Source organism: Anomalospiza imberbis, chromosome 2, assembly GCF_031753505.1.
Source record: "Anomalospiza imberbis isolate Cuckoo-Finch-1a 21T00152 chromosome 2, ASM3175350v1, whole genome shotgun sequence".
NCBI lineage: Eukaryota > Metazoa > Chordata > Aves > Passeriformes > Viduidae > Anomalospiza > Anomalospiza imberbis.
This window is the reverse complement of record NC_089682.1, coordinates 62820741-62836415: the sequence shown is the minus strand read 5'-3', so window position 1 is coordinate 62836415 and position 15675 is coordinate 62820741. Positions and strand designations below refer to the sequence as shown.

General features: G+C 36.0%; 1 long non-coding RNA gene across 1 annotated transcript; it reads right to left on the bottom strand.

The window, feature by feature from the left end:
• Positions 1-8872: 8872 nt before the first annotated feature.
• Positions 8873-14899, bottom strand: LOC137466620 (uncharacterized). Its single transcript, XR_010995245.1, has 3 exons — positions 14763-14899; positions 9186-9264; positions 8873-9092 (listed from the first exon to the last, which is right to left on the bottom strand). It is a non-coding gene; the product is annotated as an uncharacterized lncRNA (long non-coding RNA).
• Between the last annotated feature and the right edge of the window lie 776 nt (positions 14900-15675).

The window sequence follows — 15675 nt, the reverse complement described above, 5'->3', positions numbered from 1 at the left end:
TGCATGTCTCAGCTCTAGTACTATGTTCAGCATTCCTCTACAGTTAGCAAGGACATTTAATTTTCAAGAGTTTTCACAAAAATGGCCTAAGCCTCAGGAACTGGAAACTATCTAGATGTTTGTTAACATTCACACTGTAGAAATAGGGGAAACATTAACTGCAATAATTTTTCCAAGGTCGCATTGCACAAAATTATCAGGTAACAAATGGAAGTACAAGTCAGTGTACATAACATAACTCATTAGACTAACATTCCTTCCAAAGTTTCCTCTTTCTTCCTGACAAGGCTGCACTGTCCCATTGCATATGGGCAATGACTTTGCATGCTGATGTTACAGGCTTGTCTAAGAGGAGAAGGACCTTGACTAAGCCCTGAAAACTGTGTGATATGATCATTTAAAACAGCTCAGGGATTACAGTGTCTGGTGATTGTGCTGCTTGATTCACAGGTCCTCAGACACAGTTTATGTTTCGCTTACCCAGGCATCTTTCATGTGTTTTCCTGGTGTAAGTCTTGTGGATATTTTATGAGCATTGAAAAGTCTTTCGATCTCACCAAACAGCATTAGATAGTGCCGTAATTCCTTCCTAAGTTTTTCATCTGCACTTTGCTTGCTTAGAAGCTGCCCTGGATGGGGGGAGTCAATAAGATCAGGCATTATAGGTTCTGCTGTAGGGTTGCTCTGGCTATGTTATGATGAAAACTTACTTTAAGCAGGGGTATGCCATGTGAGCTCCTTATTAGCCATTATGAACCCACTGAACAGTGTATGAGAATTTGTGACCTTCCTAGGCAGGGTATAAACATGTAACATTGTAAAACGGCTTTGGAGGCATCAGTTCTGAGTCTGACTTGATTTAGTTTACCACAGGACACCAGAAAACTGATTTTGACCATTAAATAAAGGTCAAACCCAAAACTGCCTATCAATTTTGGAAATCTGATTTTCAGAAGAGAGCATCATCTTCAGCCACAGTAGAGTAATATTCAGGCATTACAATTGTATCTCTATTGTTGCTGCAGATTTACTTAGGAAGGAAAAAGAGAAATGGACCATGAACTTTTTAGTCATTCTGTTAACACTGACCAAATCAGCACATTATTAGATGTATTTGCATTACTACCATTCTCCACCCACAGTTTAAATAAGGACCATGGGACTACTCAGTGAGTCACCAAGATTTTTTTGAGAACTGCTGTTTCTGTGGCTATACCAGCAGCTAGTTTATATCAAAAGTCACTGGAGGTGGGAATGAATTGTATTTATCAATTAGATATCTGAATTTACCCTAAGCAGACCTGCAGGACAAAAAGTCACATAGTGATGCTATACACAGACAGCTGTTTTAGACTGAGCACATCAAGGTTCTAGTGAAGATCTAAGACACCAAGTGAAAACTTCAGCAAAGTCATTTACAGATATTTACTGATGAAAGAAATATCCCTGCTTTAAACTACAGAATCTGCAGCTCTGATCTTCAGTCAGGTGTCAAAGTAAACTAATCTGGAGCAAAATCAGCTGAGTCACTGAGATCTGAAAAGAACAATTTGTAAAAGAAAAAGTGATCAGTCTCTTTCTTGGATTAAAAGATAAAGGAGGCTTACTGCAGGTTTTACAAAAGCATTCAAACAATGTTTTCTGATCAAATCTCACAGTTTTAACAGAGAAGGAATTTGTTTAGGTAATTGAAATGGAAGTTATGTGTCTATTTTTATTGTATTCTTACAGGTGACACTTTACCTCTTCACACCTGCACAAGCACACACAGAGTCATATATTTGCTTTAGAAAGATCCTATGTCCCTCATTGGATCTAATCAGTAATGAAAAGGACCTCAGTTCTTGTAATGTAGCTTTGTGACAGTGAGGCAGGTAACCAGTCTATAATTTACAATCTAACTATTTTTCAATCATGTTTTCTTAGTGTTTTCATAACAAAATAACAATAATAACCACAGAAGCAATAATAATGCATTCTTCTAAATTTTATTGCTGAACACTGAAGAAAAAGCCAATGAGGTGGAAGGGGCAATTTTCTGTTTGTCTGAAAGTGCCCTTCGGACTCTGTTATGCTTTAAATAGTGTAAACTGAGATTTAGATAAAATATTAGAAGGCTTGCTCTTATGTTAGGTATTTGAGAAGCACAAAGAAAAAGAAATGAATCCAAGGAAGATGAGCATACTTAGTTTGAAATTTAGTACATAATTGCAGAGGAAGGAGCTATAGTTTAAAGAAGTAAATCAGCAATGGTAGTCCATAAAAGTTGAACAGTAGGTGATTTTAATGCTTGGTTTCCTGTTGGTATTTTCAGTCACAGTCTCAATGTGATTGACAGCTGAGCCTGTAGTCCAGGTAAGTATTTGTTAGTTGTAGCCTCACTAGCCAATTATTAATGTATGTTGAACTACCCTGCACAGCATTTATGTGTTACTTTACCTTTACCCTGAGTTTTAAGATACCCAAGGTGATAATTTTTCCCTTTCTGAAGGAGTGAGGGAAAGGGCTTCGGGCTTATTTACAAGCAGTGCTGATTCATGAGCACTAGTCTATTTGAATTTTTTTTGTTCAACTCTATAAAACATTATTAATTTTAAAAAAAGGAAATACAGCATATTAGACATGCTTGGTTTGGTAAGAATATATCACATTTTGAGTAAATTAAGCTTTTGGGATCTTATACCAATTTGTATATTTTCAGAAGTACTGAATATGAAGTGACAATCTACCTGGTAACAGGATGACGTGTCTCAATATGTTCCATACCCACTGAATTACTGTCTTTGGTAGAGTCTGTGATCAGTAATGTCAGACCTGTGTAGTTCGTACAGAGGTGACAAACAGGTGTAGTGAAATAATAATACATATGTGCCTTCCTTTGATTTATAATTAACATTGCCTTCATTTTCCTGCTATCTCCCAAAATTCAATTTTTCTTCCCTTTTCTGTAGCTATTCTTGAACTTTGTAATGCACATCTTAGTTTTTCTGAAGGCAGGTATATTGGCCTATGCTGCACTAATCTTCCATAATCGATTTGGGATGTGTGCCAGTCTCTTTTATTATTCTGTGCTGATATCTTTATATGACTGGCTTTTATCCAAATGCTCTCATCTTTTGCATTCTCTTTATCCTTTTGCTCTTTTTTTTGTGCTGAGAGACCATATTTTTAGCCTTTGAGTGTTGCCCCTTCTTCCATCTAATTTGCAGTGTACAAGGTACAAAGGACAAACTTTCCAAAAATGGAGATCTTCATGCTTGGCCTTTCTAATATTTACTCTTTTTGGTTAAGGCCATTGTTGCATGTAGTTACTAAAATGACATCTAAAGTTTTCATTCATTTTATTCTGATTTAGTGCTTTGGTGAACTTATTTTCATTGCCTTAATTTTTTTTTCTCAGCATTTTACTTTGTATTTTCCACACTATACTGATTAATTAAAGCAAAAGGATGTGATACATAATCAGAACATTGTACTCTCATCATGTTCCCATATAGGTTTCTCATATGGTATCTCCTCTATGACTGCTCTACCTGGCGTGATAGGGCACAAACTTTTTAGGAATTCAGTTGATAGAGTCCCTTGGGAGGCAGACCTGAAGGCCAAAGTGCTGCAGGAAGGCTGGACATTCTTCAAGAAGATCTAAAAAGCCACAGGGCAAGGCTGTCCCCTTGTGCCAAAAGATAAGCCTGAGGGGCTGGCTGAACAGAGAGCTTTATCTGCAACTCAGGAAGAAAAGGAGAGTTTATGGAACACTTTGGAAATAGGGGCAGGCAAACTCATAACGACTGTGAGGATGTCACGAGGTTATGAAGGGGAAAATTAGAAGACGAAAAGCCCAATAGAAGTTAACCTCTCTACTGCCATAAAAGACAACAAAGAATGCTTTTTCAAATACATTGGCAAAAAATGAAGGGCCAAGGAGAATCTGCATCCTTTATTGGATGTACAGGAACACTTAGCAACAAAGGCTGAGGTACTTAATGCCTTCTTTGCCTTGGTCCATAATACTAAGATAGGTTGTTTCCCAGGTATCCAGTCCTCTGAGCTGGAAGACAGGGATGAGGAGCAGAGTGAAGTCCCTATAACCCAGGGGGAAATGCTACAGCCTTTAGACACACATAAGTCTGTGGAGGTGGATGGAGTTTTCAGTGGGGTGTGGGTCAGTCTCTTCTCCTAGGTAACAGGTGCCGAGGACAAGAGGAAATGGCCTGTAATTGTACCACGGGAGGTTTAAATTGGATATTAGGAAAAAAAAAATTCCTCACCAAGTGGGTTGCCAAGCACTGGAACAGGCTCCCCACAGCAGTAGTGGAGTCACCAGCTCACCAGCCCTGGAGGTATTTAAAAGATGTGTAGATGTGGTGCACAGGGACATGGTTTAGTAGAGCACTTGGCAGTGCTGGGTTAAACTTGGAGATCTTAGAGATGTTTTCCAATGTAAACAATTCGATGATTTCTGTAAAACATGTTTTTAAATAGATAACTTTATAATGAGCTTTAATGCAATGGAAAATCATCTTGGTTTTATACTGGGCATCATTGTGTTTTCATCTTCATTATAAGGCTCATAACATATATGACTTCAAAGCTTACAATATATATGGCTTTTTTTCAATTAAAGGAAAGAAGCTATTCCTAAACAAATGAAAATTCGTGTGTTGCTTTTTTTTTTTTTTTTTTTTTTTTTTTTTTGCACAGCCCAGCTCTTTCTTCATGTGTCATCTGTTGCAAAATGAGCTTTGCTCTAGATAATATAGAAGAAAACTAGTTCCTGGTATCTTGCTATGAATTTTCAGTGGCAATCTACAGAGGGAAAAAAATAAGTAAAATTCAGTTTAATTGTGGGCCAAGAGAAAAATCACATATAACCAATATCCCCAATACATATTTTTTTACTTTTTAATCCAAATTCCAACCAAACCATTTGTCATTTCAGACCATTCAACCTTGGATAATAGAGCAACCTTATTCAGCACAGTGCATTATTATTCCCTTAGCCAAAAATGTGTGGCTAATTCAGTCAGTTGAATTAATATGATTACTAGGCTGTATGTCAGGTTGACATTGATACATTATTTGCTGGAGAAGAGGTCTTCACAAACTTTCTTTATTTTTTTGGACTTGTTACCAGCCAGATGCCTATCACCAACTTAATGAAGACCTTGTAGCCATCCTTTCGTATGTTCAGTTCATGACATTGTCTGTGATTCATTTTTTACTACTCTAAGACCCAGTTTTTTTGCATATAGAAGTTTTCATGGATGAACCCAGCCAGACCCTAGGTATTTGAGTAAGCGAGTGAAAAAGACTTTTAGTTAACATTCTTTTTGTAAGCAAGATTATGATTTTCATGTCTATGGTTTTAAAGTTGTAAATCTCAGAGAACATAGGCATAGAAGTTTGAGATCTGATTCCAGCAAATATAAGGATTTTTACCTCAATGCTTTATAGATTACACTACTTGGATGCATTTCCTTTGGTATCATTATGCAAATGCAGATAACACCTTGTAACTGTGTATGGATTCTTTCAGTAGTACTAAAAATAATAATGAATTACCATGTCTTTAATAGAATTTATGTAATATGCTATGTGGAACTGATGCAATTACAATCATTCCCCATCTAAAATAGTATATGAGCCATTTTCAAAATATGTTCATCTCCATAATACCTCTGTTATACATTATTAATTATAACTTGGCATTGTTGTACAGAAGAACTGGAAAACAGAGGTTCTGTGTATGCTGTTCTTTGAAAGTAGATTCACTAAGTGCCCTTGTTATTTATGAGGAGTGATCCAAAGGCCAAGTTTAGGGTAAGTCAGCTGCAGTACACAGTAGGAAAATTTCTAGTCCCTCCTGCATTGTAAAGTATATCCAAAGGTGCTGTTATCTGCCGTGACAGCTGATCCAGCCCAGCAGAATGTATCTGGCTGTTTTCATATTTCTTGCCCACCTTTGCAGTGGCATCACAGGATTAATATCATGCATTGAAGAGAGAACAAAATTCTTAAAAAGGTACTGATTTAGCATTTACAAGAGTGGAATTTTTAGTCAGTCCTCATTCTAACTGCTTACAAGGACAAAGCAGATACCATATCCCATTGTAATATTGTAGATATTTGGCTCTCTATCCTATAACTGAAGAAACTTATACTTGCCAGCTAGTGTTCAAAAATTTTGAGTAGGCAGGAGATTATTATCCTGTGTACACAGGTATTAGCCCTGAACCCAAAGGCTGCAGTGTTTAGATGATTTAGATCATGGATTTGAATTTTCTGAGCAATTTGAAATTCAAGACATAGCACCACAGAAGATCAAATCCTTGTGCAGTCTATGCAAATGATTCAGTAGGCTATTTTACCATCTTGTCCTATGATTGACTATAGTGAGTAGTAATTAGCAAGGGTGCTTTAAGTTCTTGATTTAATGTGCTTTTAAAATAGATACAAGGTAAATGGAACCCTGGACAATCTTTCTGGCTTTCTCTTCTCTAGTATTTGAAAGGCACCTAGAAACTTGGCTTCTTAGTACTACTAAGCAGATTTTAGACCCAAAGGGCATGAGATACATAAAAATTAGTCTGGCTGTAACAGCAAAATAGAAAGGGCAGATTGGCAGCATTACATCAGAGAACACCATTTCTTCAGCAAAAAAGAGGAAATGAATGTGATACCAGGTTGGACTATCTCTTAAAACTCTTAGACTTCATATGACATTAATAAGCTAATTTTTCTCTCATGCTAGCATTATTATGTACAGGAGAAGACTATAATGCTTTTGTGCATAATTTATTCTTTCCCCAAGCTAATCTCATGCTCTGGGAGAACTTTTAAGAGTTTGACTCCAAATTTACAGGACATGAAGAGAAGTTGAAGTAAGTATAGATGCAGACAAATGAATGTGAGTGAAGCTGACATTAAAAAAAAAAAAAGCAGATAAGCAAGAGAAATACCAGTATAAGTCATTGCTACAAAATGTACTGAAGCTAAGAATTCAATAGTAAACAGAAAATACTGGATGTTTACTGGTGAGTAAGCATACGGCAGCCTTGTAGTACCCAAAGACAACATAGATGGAAGCTGGAGAGGAATTTTAAAAGGACATGTAGTGACAGCACATAGGAGAATAGCTTTAAACTGAAAGAGGTCAAGGTAAGATAAGATATTAGAAGGAATCCTTTACTGTGAAGGTGGTGAGGCACTGGAACAAGTTGTCTGGAGAAGTTGTGGATGCCTCATGCCTAGAACTGTTCACGGCCAGGTTAGATGTAGTACCGGGGACGTGGTTTTGTGGGAATTTAAGATGCTTGGTTAACAGTTGGACTGGATGATCTTAGAGGTATTTTCCAGCCTAAATGAATCAGTGATTTTCTGATTCCTGACTGATGAGTCACAGAAAAGAAGTGTTATCCACCATGAAGTTTAATGTATAGTATCATTTAAGCCACCATAGAAAAAGACTTCTATTGCAAGCTCTGTAAGACCCCCTGAGCATTAGTGTTATTTATTTCTCACAATATATCTTTCATAGTATTTTCCATCAAGAAGTTTGCTCTGGACTTTGCTTTCTATTCAAGATTTAAAAGAGTGAGGAATTTGGCCCTATTTTGAGTCAAAAATGGTTTATTCAGTTCATTAATAAATTGATCTGTTATTACTACACAAAACTGAAGCAAAAATTCTATGAAGATAGGATAAGTGTGCAAAATATTGTGGAAAAGGACTGCAAAAGATCTGTTAGACTGAAATATTATATAAAATTAGTTCCTGCTATGAAATGGGATAAAAAGCTAGTGGTTTGAACAGGTCTTTCAGAAAATATTCCTAATTAGAAGTAGCTCAGATTTAGTATCAGATTAATTGTATAATTTAAAGTAGAACAATGTAAGAAAATAAAAACAAATTGCTGTTTATGAAATAGAGGTTCCTTACTCCTTCAGTGCAGTTTAGCATGACTGATTTTTCTGGGAAATTAAATTTTCACACTTGGTATAACAATCACACTCCCAGTCTCAGTCACTATGTAAACACCTACATTTAAATACACATATAGTGCAGGGGACTAATTCTAGAAAGTATTTGGGCACCTAATTCCTACCCTTATGTCCTACAGTATCTTTCCTAATCAAGTCACATTAATCTATCAAACACTTCCAATACTAAGATAGGAATATACTTTGCAAATATTATTTATTAAATTCTCAGGGCCCTGTGAGTTTGGCACACTTTGGACAGCTGTTTTAAAGAGGTACATGCAGGTTCAAAGGTGCTAAATTGATGATGAGGCACATCAGTAGAAGAGCTTTGTCAAGTACCTATCAGACTTAAATTCTAGTCCTCTGCAGCCAACATTTCTTTATGGAGTCACCTGTATATATGATATATAAAACCCCAAAAATGTGCACGTTTATAAAATTTCTTGTACTTGCTAATCTCTAGTATATTTCTCTGTAGTATTCTCTTGTACTTGAGATTCAATACCTAGATGGTTTCCTAGAAGTCAAAGCAAATGAAATATAAATATGAGTTTCAGTGTGAGTTCCTAAGGCATAAATAAATGAGATTTTTCTGAAGTTCATCTTGCTGCCAAAGTTTACTGTGATTTTTAGTTATTGGGGGTAATTTTCAGTCTTTTGGGCAATGATTTGTTAATCGTTTTTGCCAGAGAATATGGAGCTGTTTCATGCAGAATTTCTGCTTTATGGATCACAGCAGGAAGATACTGACAAAGCTTAGACATGGCAAAATTTACTTTATTTGATACAAAATAGAATAGGAAAGATACAAAATTCTATTTTTTCACTCAGTAAGAGATATTACAATTTAGCTCAATTGCAAAGTACCTTATCACTGAATGCTAAATGGCATTCTGAACTTTATGAATTATACAAGATGCATAAGACAATTTCACAAAGAAAGCATTTTTATTTTAACTTTCTGTGTAGGAAAAGAAAAGTTGTATGTAGTTTGTAAAACAAGTTCATGCATACTGCTCAGCTGTAGTAGCTTACATTCCAGTAAGTGATAGCTAAGTCACCTTAGCTCTCACTACATATCCACTCAGGGGAGGCAGAAATCCCACAGCACTGGCTAGCCATAAAATTGTAAGAGACTCTTTGTAAAGGCTTTTCCAGCTGTACTATTTCAACTAAAGAAAAGCTTTGCCATTATTTACAGACCTTTCCATGCCTGTCTTCTCAGGCATCTATGATTACGTTACTGCTGGATGATTTTCTGTGGCCCTTTGATACAGCATGCCTCAGATGTAAGGAAAATAATGAGGCCCTGAGTCTGAAAAATGTCTTGAGCCTTGTTGTAAACCTTGCAGCATCCATCTTCAAATTGAACCACTTTACAAGCCTAAATATAAGCACCCACTTAATTATTTTGTGGAATGGGAATGCTGATGAACCACAGAAGTAGTAGAGAGAGAAATCTTACTGAAAGCTTTTAACAGAGCTTTGCTCTGTGTCCCAGCTTCTCAGCATATTGTAACACCAAGGGTGTAGACCAGCAAACCCCCCAACTCCATCAAAAAAACAAAGAAACCACTCAGAAATCAATTGGTAGAGAAAATAAATGGAAAAAAATTTACACAGTTGCTACTAAGAAAAATGCTTAAAATATGTATAAATAAATATTTTCTATTTTTCAGATATGTTATGTGAAACATAATTGTGTTAAGAAATATGAAGGTATTGAAAATGTATTTCAAGTGCTGTTAAAAAAAAAAGATGTCGTGACTAAAAATGGATTATTTTCAAAGAGCTAAGCCAATTCCAAATTCCTCTGAAAACCTACTAGGTGCTCTTTTAGATGTGCAAAGTGTATTGCTCTGCTATTTTTCAATTTAGTCTTCGTATAGATTTTTTAAAAAATTTGATATGTGATTAAAAAGTGATAGCTTCCTTTTTCTTTTTTTTTTTTTTCTTTTTTTTTTTTTTTTTTTTTTTTTTTTTTTGTGGTTGATTGATACCACTGTCAAGATCCAAGTTTTTGGGCTGCTTCACTGCTATGAGAGGGAAAAATCCATCCCTGTTATCTTTTTTTAATTAATTTCCTCAGGTCAGTATTGTACCTCCTGTACAGCTTTGGAACATGGGGGTTCTAAGTGAAGAACCTGAGTATTTTTCAGGTGGAACTGATATATGGAAATATTAATGGTCAAATATGGAAGTCTTGGACACCTTCCCAGGGGTGCATGAAATTTAAACATTCCAGTGCAGAAATGCAGGTACTAATCCTATCCCTCTTATGATAAGATTCAGCAGATGCTTTGTGTTCTTGTCCTGGGCAGGACCAGACACACATCAGTCTTTGATGGGGGCTGAAATGTTTGGCTTCTGACTCAGTAAGAAGCCCTTTCCAGACAGCAGGAATTCCCACAGTCCATACTCATAAGCAGCCCAGCTCAATAGGGGAGCCTTTAACTTCTCTTAAGAGGATCTACAGAATCAGCACAGCATCAGAACAAATGATATGTGCTCCCACAGGACTTGAGAATATTTAATCTACTGACATAGCTATATTTATAAAGGTACACTGTACCCTCTAAAATAAAAAGATAAGAGAAGACTTAGAAAACAAAGAGGTTGGGGTTTTAATTACTTGACCAATTCTGAATTATCATCCTTTACAAGCAAAAGAACAAAATTTCTTATGAAAGGAGAAGTTATCAAGTGAAGGGCAAAAGAGAAGTTTAAGTAGTGGGAAGTGTTTTACAGAACAACTCCTTCATTGATGCTGCTGCAGAAAGGGAAGAACAGTATGAACAGAATTTTAACAATCATCTCTCTTCTTATGAGACACCACCTGAAGAAATGTGTCCAGGGATTATTCAGCCTGGAGAATTTTGTTGGGGCCCTTTGATATGTATAGGGGTCTTGCAAGAAAAATTGGGACTTTTTAACAGGGCCTGTAGTGACAGGAAAAGGGGCAATGGTTTTAAAACAAAAGAAGGGTGGTTTAGAATGGATGTAAAGAAGATTTTTTTTTTTTTTTTTTGACCATGAGGGTTGTGAGACACTGGAACAGTTTGCTGAGAGACTTTGGTGATGCCTCACACTGGAAATATTAAAAGTCAGGTTGTATGAGGTTTTGAGCAGCATGATCCAGTGAAACCTGTCCCTGCCTATGGCAGGTATGTTGGACTAGGTGTTCAATAAATTGCTTTCCAACCCAAATCATTCTGTAAATCTATGTTATGGAGTACTTTGTGCAATTCTATAGCTCTCAGATCTGCAACTTGCCCCACAGAGTAATCATTGTGGCATCTCTTCTATATGTCTGCAAGTAGAGATACAGAGGCTGGAGAAGTTCATTGAAGTGGTCTGAGGCTCTCCTTAGCTCTCAGCTGACATCATGCTCTTAACAGCTTGTCAGCACAGAAATGGCAATGATGCAGAAGCTGTTCTGGGTGTCACACCATTTATTTTTAATTATTTGGAGCATACATAGTATGATTCTGTTATCTAAAAGGTATGTAAGATTAGAAATGTTCTAGAGAATTCATTGCAGCCTACTGGTACCACTCAGGGCTTGTAGAAGTCTGTTCCCTTGTGCAGTAGCATCTGAGGGCCCAACAGGATACAGAAGGCATTTCAAATGGCAACAAATCCTCTAGAAAACAAGCCCCATTGGCTTGAAAATGTGTGGGTGGAAAAAAAGGCACAAAGTTTACAGGTTCACTAAAACACCGCTCCCCCAGGACAGATTTTGGGGCAAAACATCCAATCAGTCATTTTTAAATCACAAAGTTACTTTCTTTAATCAGATTTTTTCTCATAATAAAAAACCAAAAACCTTCTAACAATTCTAAGCTGTTACAATATCCGCGTAAATTATTTCCTGGGAAATCATATAGGAGTTTCATTCTGATCACTGTTGCACACTGAGCTTGAATGTTTTCTTTTTTAGACACCAATAGATTCTCATGAAATCACATTGTGGTATATATTTTGGATTTAATTTTTAATATTAGTGCCATAACTTGCTGGGAATTACTCTTAGAGGATCTCAGTATTTAAAAGACACTTTATTAGGGTACTTTGGATACACAGTCCTGAAAAACCAATAGAAAGACAAATTCCCTTGTATCCTTTGAACAGGTTCTTCTTTATTAGTGTGATTTATATATTTCATAGGAAGCATTCACTTTCTTATACTTCAAACCAAAATTACATTTACTTAGAGGTGCAAGACATGGGTTTAGCCGTCCTTAAGAATGTCTATTTAGGATTGGACACAAATAGACACAAAATGGACACAAATTTCAGAAAAGGAATTCACACTTAAAGAAGAAGGAAAAAGGCCTTTCTGTGACCACAAAACCACCCATTACTGAATCATATCCTGGGTAGCATGACTTCTACAGAGTGGGTGGAAAAAAGGCTATTTGAAACAATATTTGAATCTGATCACTGTTTATGACTGTTGGCAGCCTTTCCCAAAGCATAAGTAACACTGCCATGATCTTTGTAACATTGGTTTTGTGATCCAGTGCAGAAAACAAGCAGAGAAAATGTGTGGGTGGAAAAAAAAGCATGAAGTTCACGAGTATCAGTTTAGAACTAGAAAATGAAAAAATCAGATATGTGAAAAATTGTAAACTATGAGGAATGGTACAGTTTTCCCAGGAAAGCAGCATCATCTAAAATGCAGTGTGGAATTTGTTCAAGTGAGCTTTCTGTTGGATTATTACAGACATTAAAAAATAACATGAGGCTCATAAATGTCACCTGGGAATAACACATAATCAAACTATAACAAATGATTTTCTGAACAGCTGGAGTCTACCAGAGTTCTTTTATGTGACTGGGGTTTTATTTCCCTAGTTTTTGGTAACTGTGCTGGAGAATTGATTCCTATATGGGATCTTTGTCACTAGATGACCTTACTAAGCTTTACCAGTAAGAAAGAATGCATTAGGCAATAAAAATAAGTTTTCCACTGAAATAAGTAGAGCTGTGCTAATTTACATAGACTGGTTCTAGCTCTGGAAAGCCAATAATGCACATAGGAAAAAGGCTGCGGTTTGGCAATGCCTTGATCTGTGAGTAAATGGAGTCACTGAAAAGCAGTGCTGTGGTAAGTGTGGCAGAGAAAGCCCTTGGATGACCTGAAGCATTAAGCACACAGCTTTAATTATATGAAGGATTACTTTGTGGGATCAAAAAAAAAAAAAAAAGCTATCATGACATCGTGATAACCTAGCCCAGTAGATATTTCATACATTAAAGTTCACAAGCAAAAGTAAGAACTGAAAAGTTGCTGCAGGTACTAATAACAGCAATGAAAAATGTGGTCAGTTGTCTTTTTGTGGAAAAAAAAAAACAAAACATTACCTTTGGCACCATAAATAGTGACAAATTATTCATGACCAGCATAAAATAGCAAGGAGCAAAAGAACTGTTTATGCTGGATACTTAGTATTTAGTAATCCATGTCTGTGACTGAACCTAATCAATCCATTCCAAAATGGCACTTTTCAGTGGAATTCTAAAGACAAGGACAAAACTGTGCATACTGCCATTTTATTAATACAAATATCAAAATCCCTTAGGATTCAAGTTTTTGCAGAAGAAATGCATCATATAACACAAGAGTTAATGGACTAATTATAGAATTATGAAACTTTACCAAAGCATTTAAAGCTGCAATGATTAAGTAGTTTGGTGGAACAAGTCTTTCAAATGAGATCGTCTGGGAAAGATACTGCAGTGTTGGTTCTGAGACTGTTGGATCCAAACTGACCCATCAAGAAGAAGATTATTTAGGTCTATGAAATAGTGAAAAATTAAGGAATAATGATATATGAAGCTCTCAGTTATTGTTTAGATAAGTCATTACAGTAAGACCAACAATTGTATCTTGCCTTCTGCTCAGAAGATGAAAATACTGTATCCTAAGTTGAGAGCAGAATAAAATTCCACTAATGATTGCTTTGTTATATCCAAAATATTTCTATCTTGAAGCGTAGCGGAGAGTTAACACTGCGCATAGAATTATTCTTAGATATTAAAATTCTGGTATGGAGGTTCATTTTAATATGGAACTATTTACCAAATAAGTGACTGAAATGGATAGAGAGCTTCATGCAATTGTGATGATTTTGCAGTTTGGCCACAGAGATGTAGAAATAAGGGTTTGTGAACATCCTGACACTTTATAAAGCATGCGTATCCAGCATAATTGTTATATATAGAATTATATATAAAAATTTCATATGTATAATTTTATATTATAGAATTATATATAAAAATTTCATATGTATAATTTTATATTATAGAATTATATATAAAAATTTCATATGTATAATTTTATATATATATTCTGAACTCCTCTCCATAAACATTAGTTCAGACACAGTTACTTCTGTGTCTGAAGCTGAGTCTATATCTTTGTTTTAAAAACCTACGCATGACAAAGGCAGTATCAACTACAGACCAGCTTTTATAACAGGAAGGTAACTTGTTTCAGTGATATCATCATTGTATAAAAATAACAACTCACAACTAAAATAGATTAAGTAATACAGTCCATTTGACCCAACAGTCTATAACTTCTCTTCAAACATTAATATTAGTTTTGATTGGATTTTGTCTTGTTTGAGGTTCCAGTGGCTCTGGTCTTTTGGATAGTGGTCAGAGTATCTTCCTCACTCTAAAAAATTGTAACTATAGCACTTAAAAAACCTGAATGTAGTTATTATATTGCACAAACCTTCTCAGGTTATCTAGGAATTACTATTTCCTTACCTCCTCTTATGTGTCTGAGTGGAAAACCTTTCTCTTGCTTCTGTCACTGCAGCCTAGTGAACCCATCTCCATAGAGAACATCCAAATGACAATTTGTGCAATCCTCTAACCGCTGGCATTTGACAGTCACTACTACAAAATTTCCAGGTGAATGTTTTTGTACCAAAGTCCAAGTGTTGAAGGTTCACAGTACCTTCCACTGTGAGCTTTTCTCTGTACAGCATGCATTTGTTCTCCAGAAAACATACTCATCAATGAGCTGAAGAGTTTGAACTCTGAGGTCACAAAGTCTGCTGATGATATGAATCTATTCAAAATAAAAAAGACAGGAGACCACTATGAAGTACTACAGAGGGAGCTTATGAGATTGAGTGACTGGGCAATAAAATGAAAGATGAAATTTGGTGTAGATAAATGTGAAGTGATGCATGTGAGGAGAAAGACACTCAGTTTCCTGTATAAAATGATGGAGTCTCAGGTGATCATTAACACTATAAAAGTAAGACTTGAGGTTATGACAGATAAGCAGAAAAATGCACTGAGTACCTGACAGAACAACCAACCAACAGAAACAAAAGAATCACCAAACCAAAATCAACAGATTACATCCTGGAACTTACAAGAAAATTATTTGGGATGAAAGAGAAAACAAAACTATATCAATGTATAAATTTGTGGATCACCCTCATGCTGAATCCACAGGGTATTCAGAGCAAGAGCATTCCTGTCTACACCAAGCAATGTCCATTTTGTGCAGAAACCAGCACTCCAAAGGAAACAAAATTACAGCCTGATCCAGGGTCAGTTTGACAATGAATCATGCTAACAGCCATGATCTGAAATGATCACTGAGAAGTATAATAAAGCCTTTTTTCATTTGTCTATGAAAAAAGACAGAAAAGCACTTAGCAAG